At 28.4% G+C, this 8,591-nt stretch overlaps 2 long non-coding RNA genes across 3 annotated transcripts; one reads left to right on the forward strand and one right to left on the reverse strand.

Moving 5' to 3' along the window:
* Positions 1 to 2,261: 2,261 nt before the first annotated feature.
* On the reverse strand, positions 2,262 to 5,733 carry LOC146917387 (uncharacterized). Its single transcript, XR_015015596.1, has 4 exons — positions 4,100 to 5,733; positions 3,939 to 4,013; positions 3,407 to 3,492; positions 2,262 to 2,568 (listed from the first exon to the last, which is right to left on the reverse strand). It is a non-coding gene; the product is annotated as an uncharacterized LOC146917387 (long non-coding RNA).
* LOC146917388 (uncharacterized) lies at positions 2,465 to 4,727 on the forward strand. 2 transcript variants are annotated; one of them, XR_015015598.1, is made up of 4 exons: positions 2,465 to 2,593; positions 2,728 to 2,779; positions 3,815 to 4,038; positions 4,178 to 4,727. It is a non-coding gene; the product is annotated as an uncharacterized LOC146917388 (long non-coding RNA). The 2 variants fall into 2 exon arrangements; XR_015015597.1 differs by having other exon boundaries at positions 2,480 to 2,618.
* Positions 5,734 to 8,591: the final 2,858 nt, after the last annotated feature.

The raw sequence follows: 8,591 nt of genomic DNA on the forward strand, positions 1-8,591 counted from the left end.
AATTCTGTACCGATCAGTACCAGTTTTTATTTTAAATTCGGAAAAGTTGTGCTGAAAGTCCATAAAAATTCACTGTGACCTACGTGCACTAATTTGACCATAACTCAAGTTCTATAAATCCTATTGACGTGAGACCAACGGCATTAGAAAGCTAACATCCATACCTACAACTTTCATGTTTACACCTAAACCCAGTTCGGAACTTAAACTTGTCAAACTAAGACAATAAAAACGCGTTTTGCACATTGACAGCAAAATCGCAGTTCAGCTGCGATTTCGCTTTGGGGAAATCTTTTCCACTTCTTATTCGATCCAATACTCTCCAAACTTGACCCTAATCATTACCCTATGATTACCCTATCATTAGAACACTAATTATTCATCAACTTACTGTATGCAAATTCAAAGGGTTCTCAAATCTATTAACAACCTATTACAATTATTAAACCCTAATTCTTAAACTCACCAACATCTCATCCAATTCCATGGTTCTAACCTCAAAACTACATCCAATAATCGTCATATGAGTTATCTAAGGACTGTATACAATTTCTACATCAATTCAACAAGTTTTCATCATCTAATCATCAAATCTCTCTCAAAACCCTAATTCTCAAATTCTCACAAACTTTCCCCAACTTGTTAGATGCAATCTAATGATTTAACAACTTAATATTAATGCAAGATAGTCTCACCCTCACCTTAGATTAATTCCTGAATCAGCGGCAGCGTTCTTCTTTCCTAAGGTCTTCTCCTCTTCTCTTCTTTCTTGTTCTCCTCTTTTCCAAAAAGCGGTTTTCGGTAAACTCTTTCTAACCTAAGCTTCTCTATTTATAATACTAAACGCTCTTCCTAAATCTATTTTGGCCCAACAACTTATTCTTCTTTCTATTCTAACCCCCTTCTTATTTCTCTTACACCTCAAAACTACTCTATTCCTCATAATCTTATTTATTTCTAAATTAAATATATCTCTCCCCCACTTAATAATAATAATACATTAATAACAAATATATCTCTAACAAATAACAAATATATTTCTACACCAAATAACAAATATATCTATAACAAATAACAAAATATCACATAAATCATGTAAATCATACCAATCATATAAATATATTCTAAAACTAATTAAAATAATTAAATAAAAGGAGCGCGTTACACCCCCCCCCCCCCCCCCCCCCCCCCCCCCCCCCCCCGACGTGGAGAAAGGGTATGTGGCAAGTAATCTTGCCAAATGTGGAATTTTTGGTTAGCCGGTCCAGAACACATTAAACAAGTAGTTTTGTTTTTTTCCGTCTCTCAAGCTCATGGAACTTGGGAAGAAAATAGTTGAGCAAGTTACATTTTACATATTAGAGTTTGAACAGCTTGTTTAAAAGAAGCTTAAATGTTGTAAGAAACCAATCATGGAAACAAAACTAGTTTAGCACATGATATGTTTGAACATAAAAATAGAAATGAAAGAGAATATAGATAAAAACATCATTGCATAAATTAATAGAGATAATCAGATTTTAGAAAGGAGAAATTACAATCCAAAGTGGAAGAAAGTGAACTCTTTGCATTGTTCACAAAATACTCATATGGCTCAAAAACTCTAAATTCTTTGCATCAAATTCATAAATTCTTGTTGCTCAAATGCTCTCAAATAATTTGTAATTCACATACCACCTTTTTATCAAACCCATTTACTACCATATCCATATAAGAATAAACAAAATGAAGCTTCATTACACCATCAAGATACATTTTGGTTACTTCTAACCAAAGAAAAACAAAAGGCAAATTTGCATTTCAAATATCATCAAATGACATGTGCTTCCAACAGTAGTAGTATAAACAGGACCCGGATTCCGTGCATTAATAAAAGTCCATAGTTTCATGCAGTTGTTAATCTCAGCCATTTGCGATCAGATGGTTCAGATTACAGATTCACTAATTCGATTTTCAACCATCTCAGCCGCAGATTTAAATCGGACGGACTAGATTGGTAACTGTGTAATGCAGTTACTACTGGGAATCCATTTCCATGTCAACTCCATGCAAAACACTAATCTCTCTTAATATAAGAACATAGTATGTTGTGGAAAACTTATTTTTGCCCATCAATGGTTGGCTGCCACATCTCACTATTAAGGGTAAACTATGTCTTAAATTTACTTTTCCTAACTAAATGATGTCACTTAACTACTATGATGTCATTTAAGTACAAAAAGCATTTACCTTGCATGCCAACTAAACAAGACAGCTTACGGTTGGAAAGGAAATGAAAAAAAAGTCTCTTTTGCAACAAAAGTCTACAAATCAAACACTACACTCAATCAAATACCTCACTCTTATTACATTTCCCAATGTCAATTCAAATTCGAATTTTGTTTTCCCCCCTCTTCACTTATTTCAAATTCTATATTTCTATAAGATACTCTATTCCCACATAAAATGTGTTCACTCACTTCTTCTCCCACTTTTCATTATTTAACTTTTGCCTCCTCTCAACTTCTTTTCTTCAATATATCTACTTCATATATTTTGCAAGAATGATGAATGATCTTCTCCAACAAACTACAAAACAAGAAGAAAAGCACACGTAAGTAAATGATGAGAAAACATGGGTAAGTCAAAGATATTTTTATATTTTTTCTTTCATTTTTATTGGATTTTAGCAATATGTATTTTGAAAGATATATAACTAATTTGTCAAACAATATTTTTTTTTTGTAGGAATGTTGAACAATGTTCTTATATCTCCAACAAACATCAAAGAAATATATGGGTAAATAAATAATGATGAAAAGCAACTAAATAAGTACTATTATTTCTATGTGGTCATTAATGTATTTTTCATTTCTATAACTTTGTAACAAGTACAGTTGATAAATCTATATATGAAATGAAGAAAAAGTTTAGTTATGGGTAAATAAATAATGATGAAAAGCAAATAAATAAGTACTATTATTTATATGCAATTTTTTTTTTAATAAGACAACTGGTTGTGGTTGAAAGGCAAAAGCTAACATAGGAGGTCAAGTTATTTTTTTATCGTGCATAGAGATGAAAAATGATAAATTACTTGGTTTGGTAATAAATATTAATTATTATTAAATAACAATAGATAAAAAGTTGATGTTTAATTTTTTTAAGAAAAAGTTGATGTGCCATTGATGTGTGGTTATGACATATCAAGTGTGAACAGTTGAAGAATTGATGTGTGATGATAAAAAAAATTATCATAATAAATAATAATAGAAAAGGAGAAGTGATAATATTAAAAAAAAAAAAAAAAAAAAAACCCTTATATGAGTCATTGTTGGATTTTTGGTATAAGGTGTGGTAGGAAAACAATCTTAAAATTTGTTGCTGATGAGAGATGAACTTGGAGATAAATCCATGACATTAGTACCTTGTGGTTGATGGAACTGTGTTTCTTTTCTTTTCTTTTCTTTTCTTCAGAACACTTACACTTGAAATCTCTTTCTTTCCAGCAAACTAATTAGAAAACAACATAAAAGATAGAGAGTTAGCAAATAGCCAATTTGAATTCAAAGTTATTTCTAGAGATTCAACAAAAGTTACGCTGATAAACACAAAAAAAATGTCATTCATGACTGACTTCATGTCATATCACATATTTCAAATTTCAAAATTCCCCCCCTAAATTTTAAAACACAGATTTTGAAACCATATATTCAAACCCACTTTCACTCATTTGTCATTCTCAACTTCTTTCTCCCAAACTACAAATGTCAATATTTTTTCTTCTTTTCAAACTTTCTAATCTCCATCTACTCTTTTAATTTTTATTTTGCAGGAAACTTGAAAGCTGATCATTTTTCAACTAAACAAGTAGTTGAAGTCCTACAAAAAAAAATTATCAGAGATCCACAAGGGTATTTGATGTCTAAAATTTACTCTTTTCATTATCTATCATGTACCTCTTTTTTGTTTTTCTTATCTTCATTATTTGTCTTTATCTTCAACTACAATAGAGTTATTGTCTCTTCAACAAACTACAAACAAAGAAAGGAGACACCAGTAAGTAATTTACTCTTTTCATAATCTATCATGTACCTCTTTGTTCAAAAAAAAAATGTACCTCTTCTTTGTTCTTCTGATCTTCATTATTTCGATTAATCTTTAACTACAATATTTTGATCTAGATATGTTTTTGCAGAAAAGTTGAATACAGTTCTTGTCCTTCAGCAAACTACAAACAAAGTAAGGAGACACCAGTAAGGAAATGAAGAGAAAAACAACTTAATTAATTTATTACATAAATCCTCAACAAAATAAATGACCAGCTTAAGTATAAATTTTTGCAGGAAATGATGAATCAGTGCCTTGTATTTTGCTAATAAAATTGAAAAGTATTATATTTTGCAGGAAAGTTGAATGGTGTTCTTATCACTTCAACAAACTACAAAGAAAGAGATGCTTAAATACAAGATAAAGGAAAACCGTGAAGAGTTTGATTAGTACATTTTTTGTGTGATTAAATATTGTTTTGAAGAAATGAAAATAAATACATAAGAAAAAAAGTTTAGATGTAATCCGTATACAGATTATTTTTTTGTGTATGTCGGTGTAAATATCTACTAATTATATTTAGTGTACAATAAACACTATTAGTTTTTTAGAAGACTCCATAAAAAAAAACACTATTAAATGTTTGGTTCATATGTTTATTCCACCGAAATGGCAACTTTTTGGCTTGAGAAAATAAATCTTATATGTGATTACTTTTTGGCAACTTTATGTTTATTCTTTGTTTTTAGATCCAAAAAAATTTACTTTATGTTATTTAAAGAAATTAATATTTTTCAGATCTAGAAACAAACAGATGATTTTTCAAACCATACAACTTAAAATAAATTGAGAAAGATGCATCTGTAAATATACAAAACTATGTGGCATAAGGGATAAAAAAAATGGCTTAAATTATCAACAAAGTAATTTCATTGTATATATAACAACATAAACCAACAGACAGCTGAGCTCCCTCTAAATAAAAAACTGACGGTTGAGAGAATATCTGAAATTGTAGATTAAAACTAAAATATTTGGAGAAATTTAAACATTTCAAAAATAAATGATTGATCTACAGTTTCAGATACTTGTGAAACTTATTTATTAAACAAAATCTCAAATCCAACCCAGATCTGATACATGTAGTCACTTATGGTGTTGATTTTGTTGTTGCATGTATAAAGTTGAGAAGAAATTGCGCAGATCTGATACTTATCTTTGAGTGTCTCTTATGTTTTTGTTGTTGTTGTTGTTGCATGTATGAAGTTTGAGAAAAAATTGCACTCCATTGATGTAGTAGATGCAGAAGAAGAAGTACTGTGCATATATTTACTGTGCATATATTTAGGTGCTATAGTGACAATTTCAGTTAATAGTCAGTCAAAAACATGGTATGAACTCTAAGGCATCCTGAAACATTTGGGTTTTGTAGTGAGTGATGGGGTCAAACGTGGTAAAATTTTACAAAGAAACAATGCAATGGTAGAAAAACACAGATCTCAAAATTACTAATTTTCAAGATTCCTCCTTTTGCAAATATAATTTGATAGAAAGATAGAGGAGAAAGATAGCTTCAATAATATGCATTTCGTTTGGAAAATGAAGGCTGGTCGGAGAGGTTAGTCGCCGGAAATAGAGCGGCTAGGGTTTCTAATGGAGGGTGGAGAACACTTGAAGCAGAGAGAGAGAAAGAGAAGCTGAAATGAATATTTGGTTTATGATTTTCTGCCTTTTAGTGTTATAATTTGGGTTATTGCATATTAATGGGCCTAAATTTAAAGAGGCCCGTCCTATTTTCTTTTAATTTTTATCTCAATATTTTTTTTTAAAGTTCCTTTTAAAATTTTGACAAAAAAAGAAAAGTTCCCTTTCAAATATATGGTATACGGCTTTCTTCTGTCAAAAATATATGGTATACGGGAGAGAAGCCGTTATCTTCTCTTTCAAAATTAATACCACTCAATTAATTTTTATTATATATTTAACTATTTAAAAATATTAAAATTATAAAAAAAATTATAATATATTTAACTATTTAAATTTCAAAATTATTTTTCTCAAAAAAATAAAAAATTAACTTTATTGTAAAAATGTATATTAAAATTAAGCCCTCCGATATAGAAAATTATTAAATCTGATATTATTAAAATATCATTTTTGAATGTGGGTCATCATCTATGAGCTACAAACCATAACTAAATGTAATTATTTATGTACTTTTTTATTTCTTAAAATGAAAGTATAATCATTAATTACATAAATATCATGTGTTTATAAAATTTGTTCATGTTTGTGAATGAAAATTAAGTCTTTCACGAGTTATGTTGTCACTTATAAAAAATTTAAAATCAGATTTATAAAAAATTAGCTCAATATTTTTTTTCTCATGTTAGTTATTGATAAAAAATTAAAACTATGGTTATACATGTGACCATTCACCAATAATATAATTTTAAATTGATTATTATACATTGGGCAAGTCGTCATTATTGATAAAAAATTTAAAACTATGGTTATACATGTGACCATTCACCAATAATATAATTTTAAAATGATTATTATACATTGGACAAGTCGCCAGTCTCACAAATTTTTAAAACAAATATTATACATAGAAGAAGTTGTCATTGTTGAAAATTTGAAATAATTATTATATAATGGACAAGTCGTCACAGATAAAAATTTAGAAATAATTATCATCACCATTAAACACATACACGGGATTGTATTGATTAAATGTCCAAAATAACTACTAAGCTACATATTATAAAATAATTATTATACATGGGTCAAGTTGTCTTTGATACAAAAATTAAAATAGTTATAACACAAAAGACAGGCCGACGTTGATATAAATTTTAAAATCTTTATTGTACATGTGACAAATCATTACTGATATATATTATAAAATATTTCACACTGGATAAGTGTTCAATGTTCAAATTTAATAATTATTTGACACAGGTCAAATCGACACTAATAAAAAATTTAGTATGATTGTTATAGACGATATAAGTTTTTTCTGAAGGATTATAGACAATGTCACTCTTGAAAATTTAAAAATCTATTATTATATGCATGAGATGTTGTCAATAACATTAAATTAAAATAATTATAACGTACGATACAAGTCAACAATTATATAAATTAAGTCATCAGGGATACAAATTTTTTAAAAAATATTATACATAGGAAGAATTGTCCATGGTAAAAATTTAAAATAATTATTATGCACAGTGAAAGTCGTAATATATATAGTCTATATGTCATTGATATGTGACACGTGTGAGGATTTCCGAAAGTGAATAATAGAAAGAGAGTGATGATGTGTAGAGAGTTGAAGTATGGTAGTAGTGCGTGTGGTGTGGTGGAAATTTTAAAAACTAGCATAAAAAAGAAATTTACAATTAATTAATAAATGCACAAAATAAGTTGTCGTTGACTAACTAACTTTTATACACAGAACCAATTGTTATTTATAAAAGACTGGTCTTGCTAAAACGTTCATGCTATTTATAATATCACCTCACTTCAAATCTATAATGATATTGAACCCTCATAAACTAAAATGCACGAGATAATACTGCATTGATTAAAATTATAGAAATAAATCAAATATAAACGATAATTTGTCATTGACTAGACTAACCTTGATTTACCGGACAAGTTGTCATTTATAAAAATTGTCCATGCTAAAACGTTTAAACTATTTATAACACCATTAACTCAATTCAATTCTACAACGATATTGAACACTTATCAAATAAAATTTCGTAGATAACTGAAATCCATCGGAGAAGTGGTTATTGACTAAAATTTCATAAGTAACATAAATGCACGAGATAAGTTGTCGCTAACTGAACTAACTTTGATAAGCAATATTTATAAAAAATTGTTCGTGCTAAAATGTTCATGTTATTTATAATGTCACCTCACTTTGATTCTATAATGATATTGAACCCTCATAAACTAAAATGCACGAGATAAGTGAACATTGACTAAACTTTCAGAAGAAAAAAAAATTAAATACACGGGATAAATTATCATTGACTAAACTAACCTTGATTTACATGACAAGTTGTCCTTTATAAAAATTGTTCATGCTAAAACATTTAAACTATTTATAACATCATCACCTCAATTCAATTCTACAACGATATTGAACACTTATCAACTAAAATGCACAGGATAAACAATGATTGATTAAAATTTCGTAGATAACTGAAATCTATCGGAGAAGTGGTTATTGACTAAAATTTCATAAGTAACATAAATGCAAGAGATAAGTTGTCGTTAACTAAACTAACTTTGATAAACAATATTTATAAAAAATTGTTCCTGCTGAAATGCTCATGTTATTTATAATGTCACCTCACTTTGATTCTATAATGATATTGAACCCTCATAAACTAAAATGCACGAGATAAGTGAACATTGACTAAACTTTCAGAAGAAAAAAAAAATTAAATACACAGAATAAATTATCATTGACTAAACTAACCTTGATTTACATGACAAGTTGTCCTTTATAAAAATTGTTCCTGCTAAAACATTTAAACTAT

The sequence above is a fragment of the Medicago sativa genome, chromosome 6 (genome assembly GCF_051527215.1).
Source record: "Medicago sativa cultivar Bolivia chromosome 6, Bolivia_mono, whole genome shotgun sequence".
NCBI lineage: Eukaryota > Viridiplantae > Streptophyta > Magnoliopsida > Fabales > Fabaceae > Medicago > Medicago sativa.